Raw genomic sequence first — 15,748 nt, 5'->3', positions numbered from 1 at the left:
TAATACTCCCCGTGTAACCGAGGTTGCCATCATATTCAGAAACCAAGATGGAGAGCCTCTTTTGAAAGGGACTTGCTCATTCATTGTAAACCAGATCCCAATAATCTGAATGTCACTAAAATGAAACAAATCAGTATCCTGTTTCCTACATTAGATGCAATGACATATCCTATTCTTTTTCCACATGGTGAGAAAGGCTGGGGAATGGATATTGCATTAAGACTCAGAGATGACAGTGTAATTGACAATGATACTAGATGAAATGTAAGGACACGAGTCACACAAATGCAGTATTATGGATTTCATCTCTCCATCCGGGATATGTTCAATCCTATTTTAAATGCAGGAAAATTAACTCAATAGTATATTGTCGATTCATATTAAAAAATGGAAGCCAATTGGATAAATTTCATTAAAGCAAACCAATCTAAGTTGAGAGTTGAAAAATATAGTGGTTTGATGGATTATCTCACATCTAAATCTGAGAAATAAGTGGTTTGATGGATTATCTCACATCTAAATCTGAAAATGACAACGTGCCAATTGGGAAAATGATAATACTTCCAACATCTTTTGAGGGTAGTCCCAGAAATATGCAGCAGTGATATCAGGATGCTATGGTAATTGTAATGAAGTAGGGCAAGCTCGATTTATTCATAACAATGACATCCAACCCAAAATGGGCAGATATTACAAAAAATTTACAACACTGGCAAAAAGTTGAAAACAGACCTGACTTGGTAGCCAGAGTTTTTAATATTAAGCTGAATGCTCTTTTAAATGATATGTGTAACTTCCATTTATTTGGCAAAGTAATAGCTAAAATGAATGTCATTGAATTTTAGAAAGGTGGACTGCCTCATGCTCACATATTATTGATATTAGATAGTGAGTCCAAATTACGAACAGGAGATGACATTGACCATATAGTTAAGGCAGAAATTCCAGATGAAGAATTTGGAAATTCTTCAAAGTGTTCTCAACATTTTCTTTTTTTTTAAATATATTTTATTGATTTTTTTACAGAGAGGAAGGGAGAGGGATAGAGAGTTAGAAACATCGATGAGAGAGAAACATCAATCAGCTGCCTCCTGCACACCCCCCACTGGGGATGTGCCCGCAACCAAGGTACATGCCCTTGACCGCAATCGAACCTGGGACCCCTCAGTCCGCAGGCCGACGCTCTATCCACTGAGCCAAACCGGTTTCGGCTCAACATTTTCAAATTGTAAAATCAAATATGGTACATGGGCCATGTAAAATAAAATCCAAATAATCTATGCATGGAAAATGGAAAATGTTCAAAGGGATATATGAAAGAATTTCAAAATGCGACCATTGGAAATATTGATAAATATCCCAAATACAAACGAAGATCTGGTAGCACCATGTCTATTGGAAATAAAGTTGTCGATAACACTTGGATTGTCCCTTATAACCCCCATTTGTGCCTTAAATATAACTGTCATATAAACATTGAAGTCTGCCCATTGATAAAAGGTGTCAAATATTTATTTAAATACATCTATAAAGGGCACGATTGTGCAAATATTCAAATTTATGATACAAATATTATCAATCATGACGAAATACAGGACCTCATTAACTCCAGGTATGTGAGCGCTCCTGAGGCTGTTTGGAGACTTTTTGGAATGCGAATGCATGACCAATCTCATGCAATCACAAGATTAGCTATTAATTTGCCAAATGAACAAAATTTGTATTTTCATATTGATGATGTTGCTGAAGTTATAGATAGGACTAAAAGGCATACTCGACTTTGATGGCTTGGTTCTTATTGAATAGAGAAGATTCCGACAAGCGTAATTATTATTATTAGGAGATTCCACAGCATTATGTGTTTAATAACTCTTTGTGGACAAAAAGCCGAAAGGGTGGGAATAAAGTATTAGGCAGACTGTTCACTGTGAGCTTTAGAGAACCAGAACGATATTACCTTAGACTTTTGCTTCTGCATGTAAAAGGTGCAATAAGTTTTGCTGCTCTGCGAACTGTAGGAGGTGTAACTTATGATACATTTCGTGAAGCTGCTAAACACCTATGATTATTACTTGATGACACTATCTGAAAAGATACAATTGACAATGTGATCATCCTTAATATGCCCAAACAACTACGGCACCTTTTTGCATACATATGTGTGTTTGGATGTCCTTCTGCTGCAGACAAATTATGGGATCAGAATAAATCTCATTTTATTGAAGATTTCTGTTGGAAATTACACCGAAGATAAGGTGCCTGTGTGAACTGTGAAATGCATCCCCTTTACGAAATTCAGGAGGTATTCACATTGCATGGAATGAAATGTTCACATTTCAGACTTTGGATTATCTTTTATTAATGAATACAAATACATGTAATGAATCATACGAGCGACAACAGACACAGGTTTTGATAAATTCTCTGAATGATGAACGGTTAGCAGCCTTTCAGACTATAACTTCTGCCATCGAAGATCAAACTGTACACCCCAAATGCTTTTTCTTGGTAGTTCCAGGCAGTAGTGGAAAACATATCTTTATAAAGTTTTAATACATTATATTAGAGGTCGTGATGGTACTGTTTTACCCACAGCATCTACAGGAATTGCTGCAAATTTACTTCTCAGTGGAAGAACCTTTCATTCCCAATATAAGTTACTAATTCCATTAAATGAAACATCAATTTCTAGACTTGATATAAAGAGTGAAGTTGCTAAAGACCATTAGAAAGGCCAAATTTCTCATTGTTGATGAATGCACCATGGCATCCAGTCATGCTATAAACGCCATAGACAGATTACTAAGAGAAATTATGAATTTCAATGTTGCATTTGTGGGAAAGCTCTCCTTCTCGAAGGGGATTTTCGACAATGTCTCAGTATTGTGCCACATGCTATGCGATCAGCCATAGTATAAATGAGTTTAAAGTACTGTAATGTTTGGGGATATTTCAGAAAGTTGTCTCTTAAGACAAATATGAGATCAGAGGATTCTGCTTATAGTGAATGGTTAGTAAAACTTGGAGATGGCAAACTTGATAGCAGTTTTCATTTAGGAATGGATATTATTGAAATCCCCTATGAAATTATTTGTAATGGATCTATTATTGAAGCTACCTTTGGAAATACTATCTCTATAGATCATATTAAAAATATATCTAAATGTGTGATTCTTTGTCCAAAAAATTAGCACATTCAAAAATGAAATGAAGAAATTTTGGATATACTCTATGGAGATTTTCACACATATTTGAGTGATGATTCCATTGATTCAACAGATGATGCTGAAAAGGAAAATGTTCCCATCAAATTTCTTAATAGTATTACTCCTTCGGGAATGCCATGTCATAAATTAAAATTAAAAGTGGGTGCAATCATCATGCTACTGATAAATCTTAATAGTAAATGGGTCTTTGTAATGGTACTAGATTTATTACCAAAAGATTGTGACCTAACATTATTGAAGCTGAAGTATTAACAGGATCTGCAGAGGGAGAGGTTGTTCTGATTCCAAGAATTGATTTGTCCCCATCTGACACTGGCCTCCCATTTAAATTAATTCAAAGACAGTTTCCCGTGATGTCAGTATTTGTGATGATTATTAGTAAATCACAAGGACAAATTCTAGACAGAGTAGGAATATTGCTACCTGAACCCATTTTCAGACATGGTCAGTTATATGTTGCTTTCTCTCAAGTTCAAAGAGCATATGACGTTAAAGTTAAAGTTGTAAATACTTCATCACAAGGGAAATTAGTCAAGCACTCTGAAAGTGTTTTTACTCTTAATGTGGTATACAGGGAGATATTAGAATAAGTTTAATTTATGAGTTATTGTTTGTATCAATGTGGTTTTTATATATTTTGTTGTTATATCATGTTGTTATTGTTTATTTATTAATAAATTTATATATTATTTTCTTATACATTTTACTAATTTTCTTTCATCTCTGACACTTCTATTATAGAGAAAGGGCAAATAGCAACATTAAAATATTTCCTCTAATTCCCTTTCAATGTACATGAATTTTGTGCACCGGGCCACTAGCATACCATAAGCTGACAAGTATTATTGGATTATCTGTCCTTATAAAAATACACACAAATATAATTTTTAAATGGTGTTTCATGTATGCTACAATATGCAATGATTCTAATACCATAAGTCCTTTTGGTTAACTAAATGTCAGGCCGGCAAGACATCTAGAGTCAGTCTCTTCACCTCTCTTCAAAACACGATTACCTCTTAAATTTAAGCTTTGTTTTTAGTATAATTCTGAAGGAATAAAATAATCATGTGCAATAACATAAAAAAAGAGAGGACAATAGGCCTCAAGGGAGAGGTGAATGCAAATGAACTGAAGAATTTAACATTCAACTTCGGTGCAATATTATGATTTCCTCTGAGCAGATGAGAAACAGCGGGGGTGTGCACTCCCCAAATCACCAGGACTGTCATCTCTTCCCTGTTCCCAAACTGACATACCATCGACAATCTGAGTGCCAGAATAGAATTTCAGAGTCCAAAAAGCCTTTAATGTTGCAAACTTATCTGTGCTACTGTTCTATGTACTGCATGCCAAATGTAACTATTTAATTATTTAGCACCTGTATAAATTTGTGCATTTCTGCATGTGTTTGAACTTATATCTTGCAAACACCTGCTTCTGCCATGCATTATGTAGAACAGTTCCAAACAAGAGGACAAGTACATAGAATTCTCCACTGTACTCTATCCTGCTATTTTGGTACTGTTACATATAAAATATATGTAGTGAGTTTTATATGTTTTTATTGCCTAAAGCAAATAGGTCACAGAATAACTTAGATGGCCATTGTATTTTATTATTTTGAAGTTTCCAGAGAGACAGCAATGGATGGAACCTTCATTCACCTATGTCTGTCATGTCAGAAACATTCTATATTGGCTTAATATATAAAGGGGTTTTGTAACTAGCTAGTGATGACTAAGTACAATCTGGAACATAATATATCTTCAATACTGGGATTTTAGTATTACAGGAAATTTAGTAACAACCAGCAGTAACTGATTTTCTGCAGAGCATTCATTTTGGGACTGGTAAATTAAGGCTTTATGTTTCTGAGTCTTCTATAGAATATGCATTCCATAGCTTAGATATCAGAGTTCAATTCCCACAGAAGATAGTGGTGAGTAATCACCACAATACGCAACTTCCTCATCAATATAAGTCCCAAGGAAAAGATAGATTGTACTTTTTCAGGCATGTAGGTAAACGTATTTTCTACTGATGTAATAAAAACCATTCACAAATGCCTTAAGGATTTGGACAACAGAGACTTTATGGCTTGTCAATAGGCAAAGTAACTTAGCATGCTAATTTCCCTGGAAGGTTATCTCTCAAGTTCCTGCTAGGACATTCTTGTTGAATCTTCTTCTGAATTGATAGTCATTGTGGAATTTCTTTTCTTGATCTATGTCGTTATGAAATGTAGGAAGTATATGCATTTAGACCTTGGACTCATGCTTATTTCCAATAAGCCCAAGGGGAGTGACCTTGAAGAGTAGTTCAAACCCTACAGGTTTCAGTCACTTCTATGTGGCTTGCAATGGTGGTTGTTCCTGATTTAGATGATGGGTATAAATTGCACATTTAGCATAGTGTACAGACCAGATACTCAGGGATATCATGTCACTCCCTCTTTTACTAAGACTTATTTAATTTTTGAAAATGTATTGAAAGGAATTAAATTTAATTAAACAATGATGTCTTCAGAATGACCCAGATGTTTGCTATTATACTCTGACATTGAATGCAGTGAGCCTACTTTATTAATTAATAATTAGTAGTAATAATTAACTGTAATGTTTTGGTGATGCATTCTTCTAAATTTAATATTTACATTCTCAACAGCTAGTATGAAATAACTGATAATAACAACAAAATCCTGGCTCAAAATATCTTGTTTAGAAAAATTTAACATTTATTGAGTACTGTTGTAAGATATATAATTATTTTTAAAATAGGCATTATCTTTACTTTTCAGTCACGGAGGCTTAAGAATTTAAATAATTTGCCCACTTTTATAAAGCTAATTTTTAGGCACAGGTTTCTTTGGTTCCAAAGTACATCTACCATGCAACACAGCATGTCTGTAGTTGTGCAGATGGAAGATAATAAACTAGTATGCTCCATAGCTCTCTTCAGTATCTTGTTTGTGATTCTGATCAAAATATATATTTCTAAATGCAAAAGATATATTTCTAAATACAATGAAAACAATTGCAAATGTATGATATTAACTATGTCAATAAATGCATTTTCAATTCTATCAAAATTATGACTTAAGGGCTACTTTGATAAGTAGAAATAAAATAGCAAATTGAAGATGTTGTAGATCAAGACTAGTCCTAGCTTTACAAAGGATACAAAGTAAACATCATAAGCGGGTGGAAAGAAGAGAAAAGAGGAAAAGCAAGGAATAAAAAACATGTTTCTCCGAGATCAGGTTTAAAGCTTAAAGCTGCAATTACAGATTGGTTTATAATATGTAAAATGAGGAACACATGCACAACTCTTCCTTGCATAGTTGAGTCATTAAATTACCTGCATCACATGTATTATTGTCATAACTTCCGGATTCCTTAGGGCTGACTCTCCCATATTGTCTCATTTCCCTCTTTCCCCAGGGCCTATAATTAATTCTTTTTCTTCAAGCTCTGATATTTCTCATTTTCATTCCCATCCCACCAAACTCTTTCTATTCTATTAACCCTATTCAACATTTTTAATGCATATATTGTTTCTTTTTCTTTAACTTTTTTAATTCTTAATTTTTAAATTTATTTTTCCCTCTTTATCTAATTTACTGGGGTGACACTGTTAACAAAATTATAGGTTTTAGATGCACCCACTGATTACACTTCTGGGAATTTATCTATAGAAACCTGACACACTAATTCAAAATAATATATGCACCCCTATGTTCATTGCAGCATTATTTATAACTAGGGGCCCAGTGCATGAATTCGTGCACCTTGAACGGTACTGTGGGCCTCGATGCTGCGTTGGCAACAGGGGCAGGTCTTAGCACATCTTCCGTGCCCCCACGCTGACGGTGCTGGCCCTGCTTGCACCCGCTGACAGCCTGGAATGATTAGGGCTGGCACCGTCAGTGGGTGCAAGTGGTGGCTGCTGCCCCGATCACCCCTCAGGAGCAGGGGGAGGTGGAGAAGCCACTTGCACCTGCTGACAGCATCAGGTGATTGGGACCAGTGTTGGGCACTGGCAGCATGTACAAGCAGCAGCTCCGGCGCTGACAGCAGGTGTGAGCAGGGCCGGGAGCAAAGAATTTTCAGTAACCACCAGAGGCTCACCCTGATGACAGTGACCGGTGCCCCACCTTGGTCTGGCACCCCCGCTCATCTGCTCCACCATCCTGCCGTGGTCGACGCCTGCCATGTTCCACACACGCCCCCTGGTGGTCAGCGCACGCCATAACGATTGGTTGTTCGGTTATTCCAGTTCCGTTATTCCGTTTGTTCCACTGTTTGGTCTATTTGCATATTAACCTTTCGTTATATAAGCTAGCCAAAATTTGGAAGCAGCTCTTAAGGAAATGAGTGGATAAAAAAATCCATGGTACATTTACACAATGGAATACTACTCAGCCATAAAAAAAGAAGGAAATCTTACCTTCTGTGACAACATGGAGGGACCTGGAAAACCATATGCTAAGTAATAATAAGCCAGTCAGAGAAAGACACGTACAGATGATTTCACACACATATAGACTCCAATGAACAAAATGAACTAACAATCAAAATAGAGCAAACTCATATCAGACTGACAGCTATTGGGTAGAAGGGTCAGTGTGGTGAGTTTATGGATGAGTGGAAGGACTGAGCAAAAAAGAGAAAAAACTCATAGACACAGACAACAATGGGTATTTTTTCCTTTTCAAAAATACATTTTAACATTCTCTTTTTCCTCTTCTCACTTTCTTTTTCTTACCTCCTCACTTCTTTCAGCTTCTCGTCAGTGTAAATACCCTTGTCCAGTGTACTTCTACCCATGGCCTCGCTTCTCTCCTCAGTCACTACTCTGGGAACCTTAATTATGTCCACTCTCTCTCCTGTACCTTCAGATGACTTTTCTTCTTACCTTTCTCCTAGTTGTCTCCATCCTATCTCTCTTTTAGTCTAAAATAAACTGTTTTTTTCATGCTGTACTATTTTCCTCTACTCCCTATGTAACTTTTCCTTCACAGTAAAATTTTCTGAATAATTTTTAAATTTGTTTTTAATTTTTCAATTTTCATTCCTCTCAACTTAATCTCACTGATCAATAGATAAGGTCACTATCATCCATGATGTCGTCCATGTCAGTTAAGCCAACAGATAATTGAAAGAATTATTTCATCTCTTAGAACTAATTTACCTGGCTACATTGCCTCTTCTTTGACAAAACCTTTGATACCATAATTCTAACAGTCTTTAAGTGCTATTTCCCCTGAGTATCCTTTGCTAATTTTTCCCCTTAAATGGTAGATGTCTTAGGGCCCTAACACAGTGGTTGGCAAACTGCGGCTCGCAAGCCACATGCGGCTCTTTGGCCCCTTGAGTGTGGCTCTTCCACAAAATACCATGGCCTGGGCGAGTCTATTTTGAAGAAGTGGCGTTGGAAGTTTAAGTTTAAAAAATTTGGCTCTCAAAAGAAATTTCAATCGTTGCACTGTTGATATTTGGCTCTATTGACTAATGAGTTTGCCGACCACTGCCCTAACAGGTTGACTTTTCAGTTTACTTATATTATTTCTAATAAGATTTTGTTCACTGCAATTAATTCTGTCACCATCAACTTCTAAACGCAAATGACCATACTAAAACCTCTTTTCTAAGAACTGGAATGGTTATACAACTTTAAAATTGACATCTCTATGTATTTGCTCACCACAGGCATCTCAATTTCAGTACATATCTAACTGGATTATTGTGCACTTCACCACAAATCTGCTTCTCCACCAGAGTTCCTACTGCAGCTAATATTACATCTTATAATACCACCTTTCTCAAGCCACACACCAGAGAGGCATTCTTGATTATTCTGTTTCCTAACACACTAATAAATAATGTAATAACTAGTTAATCATCAAGACCTTTCTATTTCACAATTTAATAGGCCTTTCCTGAACTTGTCTACTGAGCTCAATCACTAATACCTCTATCATACACAAACATAGGTCACTGTCTTACTAACTCCTTGATCTAGCCTTCCTTCAATATATTTCACCCACAGCATGCTGAGTGATCATTTATTTTATAATGTGTATATGGTGATTAATATCCTTTGTTGCTTTCCCATAGACCTTTGGGTAAAGGCCTGCATCTGGCCATCCTGACCATGGAAACAGCTTCTACTTTCTGCTTCAGCACTTTTAGCGCTACATCCCGTACATCTCACTCCTGCTTTCTTCTCTGTTCTGAGAAGAAATTTTATCTGCTTTTGAACATGCTCTTCTTTTTTACTGAAATCTCTCCTCCATAACCACCTCACTTACTTATCAGACTCATGTTTAGGTCTCAGCTTCATTGCAACTTCCTCTGGGAGAACATACCTTTCTGTTGTCTAGGTTAGATACATAGTCCATTTTACTTTCACATTCTTAATATTTATTCCATTTAAAATTATTTGTTAATTGTCTGTCTTTCCCAAGAAGGCAATATCCTTGTTATTCACCAATGAGTTTCTAGGACCTAGCATGGGGCTGGCATACAGTAGATACCCAGTTAAATAGAATTTAATTTCTTTTTTGTCATGAATATTCCATATACATTTATGTGAACACTGAAGTTAAATTTTAAAAAATCAAACATGTAACATATATAAGGTAATATTTCAATAGTAGCTTCAATAATGCATTATCTATGCTGTCAAGTTGCTATCTATCCCGGCATATACTCTACTCCTACCAATTAAATTTATTTTGTTGGGGGTTAAGGGGTGGTAATTGAGGGAGTAGTCTATATCACCCACTCTCATAAAATCAGAAAAACTACTGGGCTTTCAATGACCATTTTGATGTAGTTCTTAAACGGAAATTCAGAGCAGATAGTTTACAGAGAGTGGAGTTATAAGGTTGGTCACATACGCATTTTAAGATAAATATTTATAATGACAAATGGCAAAATAATGAGTGTTGGTCTGCTAAAAACAAAATGAACCCTCTTTATTTAGACTATTGAATCAGTGCATATAATTAAGAGGAGAAGATTCTGTCTATTAAATCCTCTTTGGATTTGCTTGATTATGTTCTGCTTCTAAGCAATCTGCAACCTATTCAGAATCTTTTTAGAGATCTTGGATATGATTGTTTTAATTATAGCTCTGAGCTTTGTGTAAAAGCGTGGTTTCCTTTTTCTGTAATTGTGGGGAATCTAATGGCACACACACACACACACACACACACACACACAATTCATGAGTGGTTATGCCTGTCAAACAAAGATTTGTCTTTCCTTCCACTTTTTCTAAAAAAGAAAATACATAATAAAATCAGATTCAAAGTCAAAAGTTATGGTTCTATTTAGTCCTGATTTTATTTCACTTTAAGCCTCAGTCTCCTATCCTGTCCATAAAGGGTGTATGTGAGATTTCTGGATCACTTGCTTCAAGTTGAGAATAAAATTATGTAGTGACTGCAGAAAAGCTTAAATAAAATGAAAAGCATCCTATACATTTAAAACAATAATTTAACATAGTTGTTTCTCTTTTTTCTACACTAGATTACTCATAGCAGTGTGACAGACCTTTATAAATAGGGGAGGGTCCTATAAGAATCTGTTCCTATTTATATTTATATCTAGACATAATGTTCCTAGTACCAATGAATTTAACAATTTTCTAGCCAATTACTTACTTCTATTTACTGCTGTGATAAGTTTAAATCTGATATTCCCATTAAATTCACGAGTCACTCCTTTATGTTCTAGTCTACACTCGACTAGCAGTTCACAAACTCTACCATGGATTAAACTCACCTCCAGTGCTTGCTAACACACTGGTTACTGGGTCCCAACTCCAGAGTTTCTGATGGAGTCAGTGGACCTTGATTTTGTATTTCTTACAAGTTCCTAGGTGACATCTAGGCTGCAACTCCAGTGGCAGCACATTGAAAACCATTGCTCTAGCAGGGCTTCTGAGATTTTAACATTCGTAGCAACTGCCTGGCTTCATCCTCAATAACAATGACTTCATTTCCCTTAGGCATGTCTCTAATTTTTTTCTTTAAAAAAGAAAGAGTTGAGATTCACTGCTTTAGAAGTAGTTTTTCAAATCCTCTTGACAAAACCATACCCCGTTGCATCAAAAGGCTAGGGAACTGGGGTTACATATTTTATGCATGGCCACTGTGCTCTGTCATCTAACCAAGTATTCAACCCAGATACTTTCATCAGTAAATAGAAAAAAATCTGTTTGCATAACTAGTAATTACTACTTATTTGTTTCATCCTCTCTATGAGCTATTACCAACAGATATCTATACAATGGGGTGTAGTAATCAAAGATTCTCCTCCTTCCCTGTACTTTATTCAAACATGAGATTTTGCTGATGAAAAAATGAATGAATGAATGAATGAATGCCCATACCTTGAATGTTCTGTTGTAGAAACTGTAGCCAGTTCACCAAGACTCCACACCGATACTGTCTGGCTGGCAATTTTATGACTCTACTTGTTATAGCAAAGAAGATATGGAAAACAGAATTAGGACCGATCTCATGTCTATTAGGGAGTCAAGAGACACCCAGTTCAAGGGCACTGTTAGCTCATTCACACAAGAAATAACTTTCCAAGGCTCCATTTCTTTATGACAGAAATGAGATGCAGGAATTTCTTACCTTGTAAAAAAGCAGTAACTCCAACTGGCTTGGAGTCTATTGCATTAAGAAATACAAAGGACACTTTAATCTCTACTATTTTCATGCTTGAGACTTGGAATGTATTTACATTTATATCCATACTTTGAAAACACAGCTTAATTATGTGCCTTCATTACGGAACATTGAACACATATTCTAACATGAGCTATTACAGACCATCACCATATGATAGTTGATACTTAATGAATACTTCTCAATAAGAAGTACATAGTGTGCACTTAAACTATTCATTTAATACAAGACATCCTTTCTGGGCACATCCCAGCAGTAAAGAGTTTGTTGGAACAAGAATTACAGTGGTTAAGACCATTTTAGCTCATAGTACTATGTTATAAATCCTATATAAAATATATTATAATCATAATAAATATATTTTTAAATGCATATAATGAATTTCTTAGTGGTTCATCAAATTATTTTATTATAAATAATACCATGGTAAAAGAAAGCATTATTTTTTCTGTAAGATTTTTTCACAGAATAAAATCAGTCTTAGAATCATAGGGTAAATGGAAATGATCATTTTTATGACATGATTTTTAAGTTATAATAAGTCATGTTAATTTTAAAAAATTAAAGATCAAAACAGCATAAGATAGAAAAGAAAAATCATCCATCTCTATTTAATACAAGGATGATAACTTTTGACCATTTTTGGTATTTATTTCCCCTATTTTATTATATGTTACTAAATGTTTAGTATCTATTTTACTTAAAAGTTTAAGTAAAAAAATTCTTTCAATTCTTCATAAATTTTATTTTAATAATAGTAACAAGGTATTATTTATGTTTTGTGCAGTAAAATTCATGTTTTTTACTTTGAACAAGTGTTTTCACAACATATAACAATATATTTTTATATCTTTTACAAAGAAGTTTAAAAATTACATTGTACCTATTTTTGGAAGATATAACAATCTGCTTCCAATACTTTTATTAAGTATTTTAAAATTAAGTTTAATATACATAAATGCATATATCATTGATGATTTTCACACATGTATAACTACATTGCTATTAAAAACATAGAACATTACCAGCTCCATAGAAGCATCTTCATACGGAGTTCCAATAATTAGCCATTAGCATATCTTCCAGGACTAGAGATTAGTTTCACTTCTTTTTGAGTTTTATCTAAATGAAATCATACAGCTGGTTCTCTTTTGTTTATGGCTTGGTTAGTTGCAGATACTTTTGGTGTGAGATTTATACATAATTGTACAAAAAAAACAGTAATTGATTCATATCAAATGGTGTTTGATATATATATATATATTAGAGTCCCAGTGCATGAAATTCGTGCACGGAGGTGGGGGTCCCTCAGCCCCACCTGCACCCTCTGCAATTCAGGACCCCTACACCTTTTTCTTATCTAGCTAACCTCTTCACATTTAAAAAAATTAACTGAAATAACACCTACTTTAGGAAATCCTCTTTGAACAAATGTCTTTACAATCTGTATTAAGTATTTTCATAGTCTATCATTTTTTTAAACAGCTACTTAGAGCGGATGCAATGTGGTTTTCATTCTTGCATCTGAATTTTTTCTTCTTGCTCTTGTAATAGCAAAGCTTATCCAATTTACATTTACCCTTCAAGGACTTATATTTGGTTCAGTTTCTAGTTGGCTCCCTGCTTTTTTTTTTAAGCAATAAATTTGGGTTGTGATAGTAAGCCTCACTTGTAATCAAGCCTGTAGGTCTCCCTATCTGAATCTACACTAATAAAAGATGCTAATTGACCGTACTTCCGCTATGCCCACAGCCAATCAGGAGAGATATGAAAATTAACCCAACAAAGATGGCAGGTAAATTTGAATATGCAGGTGGGGCAGGCAGCCCCTGACACCGCCCACGAGGTCCAGGCCGCGATTGGGGATGGGCAGGTGGCTCAGGCAGCACCTGATGCTGCCTGTGGGGTCCAGGCTGTGATCAGGGACCGGGCAGGCAGAGCAGGCAGTGCCAGACGCCGCCCATGGGGTCCAAGCTGCCATCGGGACCGGGCAGGCCGGGCGGGCAGTGCCTGACGACACCCATGGGGTCCGGGCCCCGATCGGGGACCTGGGCAGGCGGGGGTGGCCAGTGTCTCTGGGATCACTGTCTCCACCCGGGCCGCCTGTAGACACCAGTGGAGCAGGCCGGGTTGAACATTTTAATGAAAATGGGATGCCTGTGCCCCTCCCCACCATGCCCCTCCCTGGCGAGGAGAGGGCAGTGGGCAGTTAGGAGGCACTGGGGCCAGGAGGAACTGGGAGCAACCTGCAGGTGAGCTACTAGGAAGAGGTGCTGAACCATGAGGACGCCAAGGGCTGGCTGATGGAGGCACACAAAGGTGCAGACAAGGCGGCTCTCGCAGGTGCTGAGCTCGAAAAGCGCATCAACAGCCTGATGGACTAAATCGCCTTTCTTAAGAAGGTGCACGAAGAGGAGATCACCGAGCGGCAGGTGCAGATCCAGTACACTCAGATCTCCATGGAGATGAATATGTTCTCCAAGTCTGACCTCTCCGCCGCACTCAAGGACATCGCACCCAGTACAAGAAGCTGGCTGCCAAGAACATGCAGAATGCCGAAGAATGGTACAAGAGCCGCTTCACCGTGCTGACCGAGAGCACTGCCAAGAACACCTACACGGTGCCCGCCGCCAAGGACAAGGTGTCTGAGAGCCGCCTGCTCAAGGCCAAGACCCTGGAGATGGAAGCAAGCCGGGGCATGAATGAAGTGCTGGGAAAGCAGCTGCAAGAGCTGGAGGATAAGCAGAACTCCGACATTAGTGCTATGCAGGACACAATCAACAAATCAGAAAATGAGTTGAGAACTACAAAGAGTGAAATATTTCTAAGAATACCAGGACCTCCTCAATGTGAAGATGGCTTTGGACATTGACATTGCAGCTTACAGGAAACTCTTGGAAGGTGAGGAGACCTGGCTCAGTTTCACCAGCATGGGAAGCATAGCCAGTGGCTACTCCCAGAGTTCCCAGATCTTTGGTCGATCTGCCTAAGGTGGTTTACAGACTAGCTCCTACTTGATGTCCGCTCGCTCCTTCCCTTCTTAATACACCAGCCACGTTCAGGAGGAGCAGATCGAGGTGGAGGAGACCATTGAGGCTAAAAAAGCTGAGGAAGCTAAGGATGAACCCCCTTCTGAAGGAGAAGCTGAAGAGGAGGAGAAGGAGAAGGAAGAAGCTGAGGAAGAGGAAAGAGAGGAAGATGAAGAAGGTGCCAAGGAAGAATTTGAGGACACAAAGGAGGAAGATGGAGGTGAAGGTGAAGGAGAAGATGCCCAAGAAGCTGAGGACTAGAAGAAAGATGAAGGTGCTGGGGAGGAGCAAGCAACCAAGAAGAAAGACTGAGCCCCCCTTTCCTTAATTATTTCATGAATAATCCTCCTGAAACCAGGTCAACCCCATCACCAACCAAGCAGTTGAGTTCCCGATACTATATGAATTAAGAAGTCAATATATATAACATTCTGAGGTGACTCAGGTTGGACATTCAATGTTGTGCTATGACTTTTCTCCTTATGCAGAGTATCTGTTTGCTTGCAGAGTGGCTTCCTGCCAGCCTGTGCATGGTCTACGCCAGTGGTTGGCAAACTGCGGCTCGCGAGCCACATGCGGCTCTTTGGCCCCTTGAGTGTGGCTCTTCCACAAAATACCATGGCCTGGGCGAGTCTATTTTGAAGAAGTGGCGTTAGAAGAAGTTTAAGTTTAAAAAATTTGTCTCTCAAAAGAAATTCCAATCATTGTACTGTTGATATTTGGCTCTGTTGACTAATGAGTTTGCCGACCACTGGTCTACACTTATGAGTTCAGGATCTATGACA

The 15,748-nt window shown here is 37.3% G+C and overlaps 1 pseudogene; it reads left to right on the top strand.

Moving 5' to 3' along the window:
• Positions 1–1,581: 1,581 nt before the first annotated feature.
• On the top strand, positions 1,582–15,275 carry LOC129149966 (neurofilament light polypeptide-like; annotated as a pseudogene).
• Positions 15,276–15,748: the final 473 nt, after the last annotated feature.

The sequence above is a fragment of the Eptesicus fuscus genome, chromosome 8 (assembly GCF_027574615.1).
Source record: "Eptesicus fuscus isolate TK198812 chromosome 8, DD_ASM_mEF_20220401, whole genome shotgun sequence".
Lineage (NCBI taxonomy): Eukaryota > Metazoa > Chordata > Mammalia > Chiroptera > Vespertilionidae > Eptesicus > Eptesicus fuscus.
This window is presented reverse-complemented; position numbering and strand designations above follow the sequence as displayed.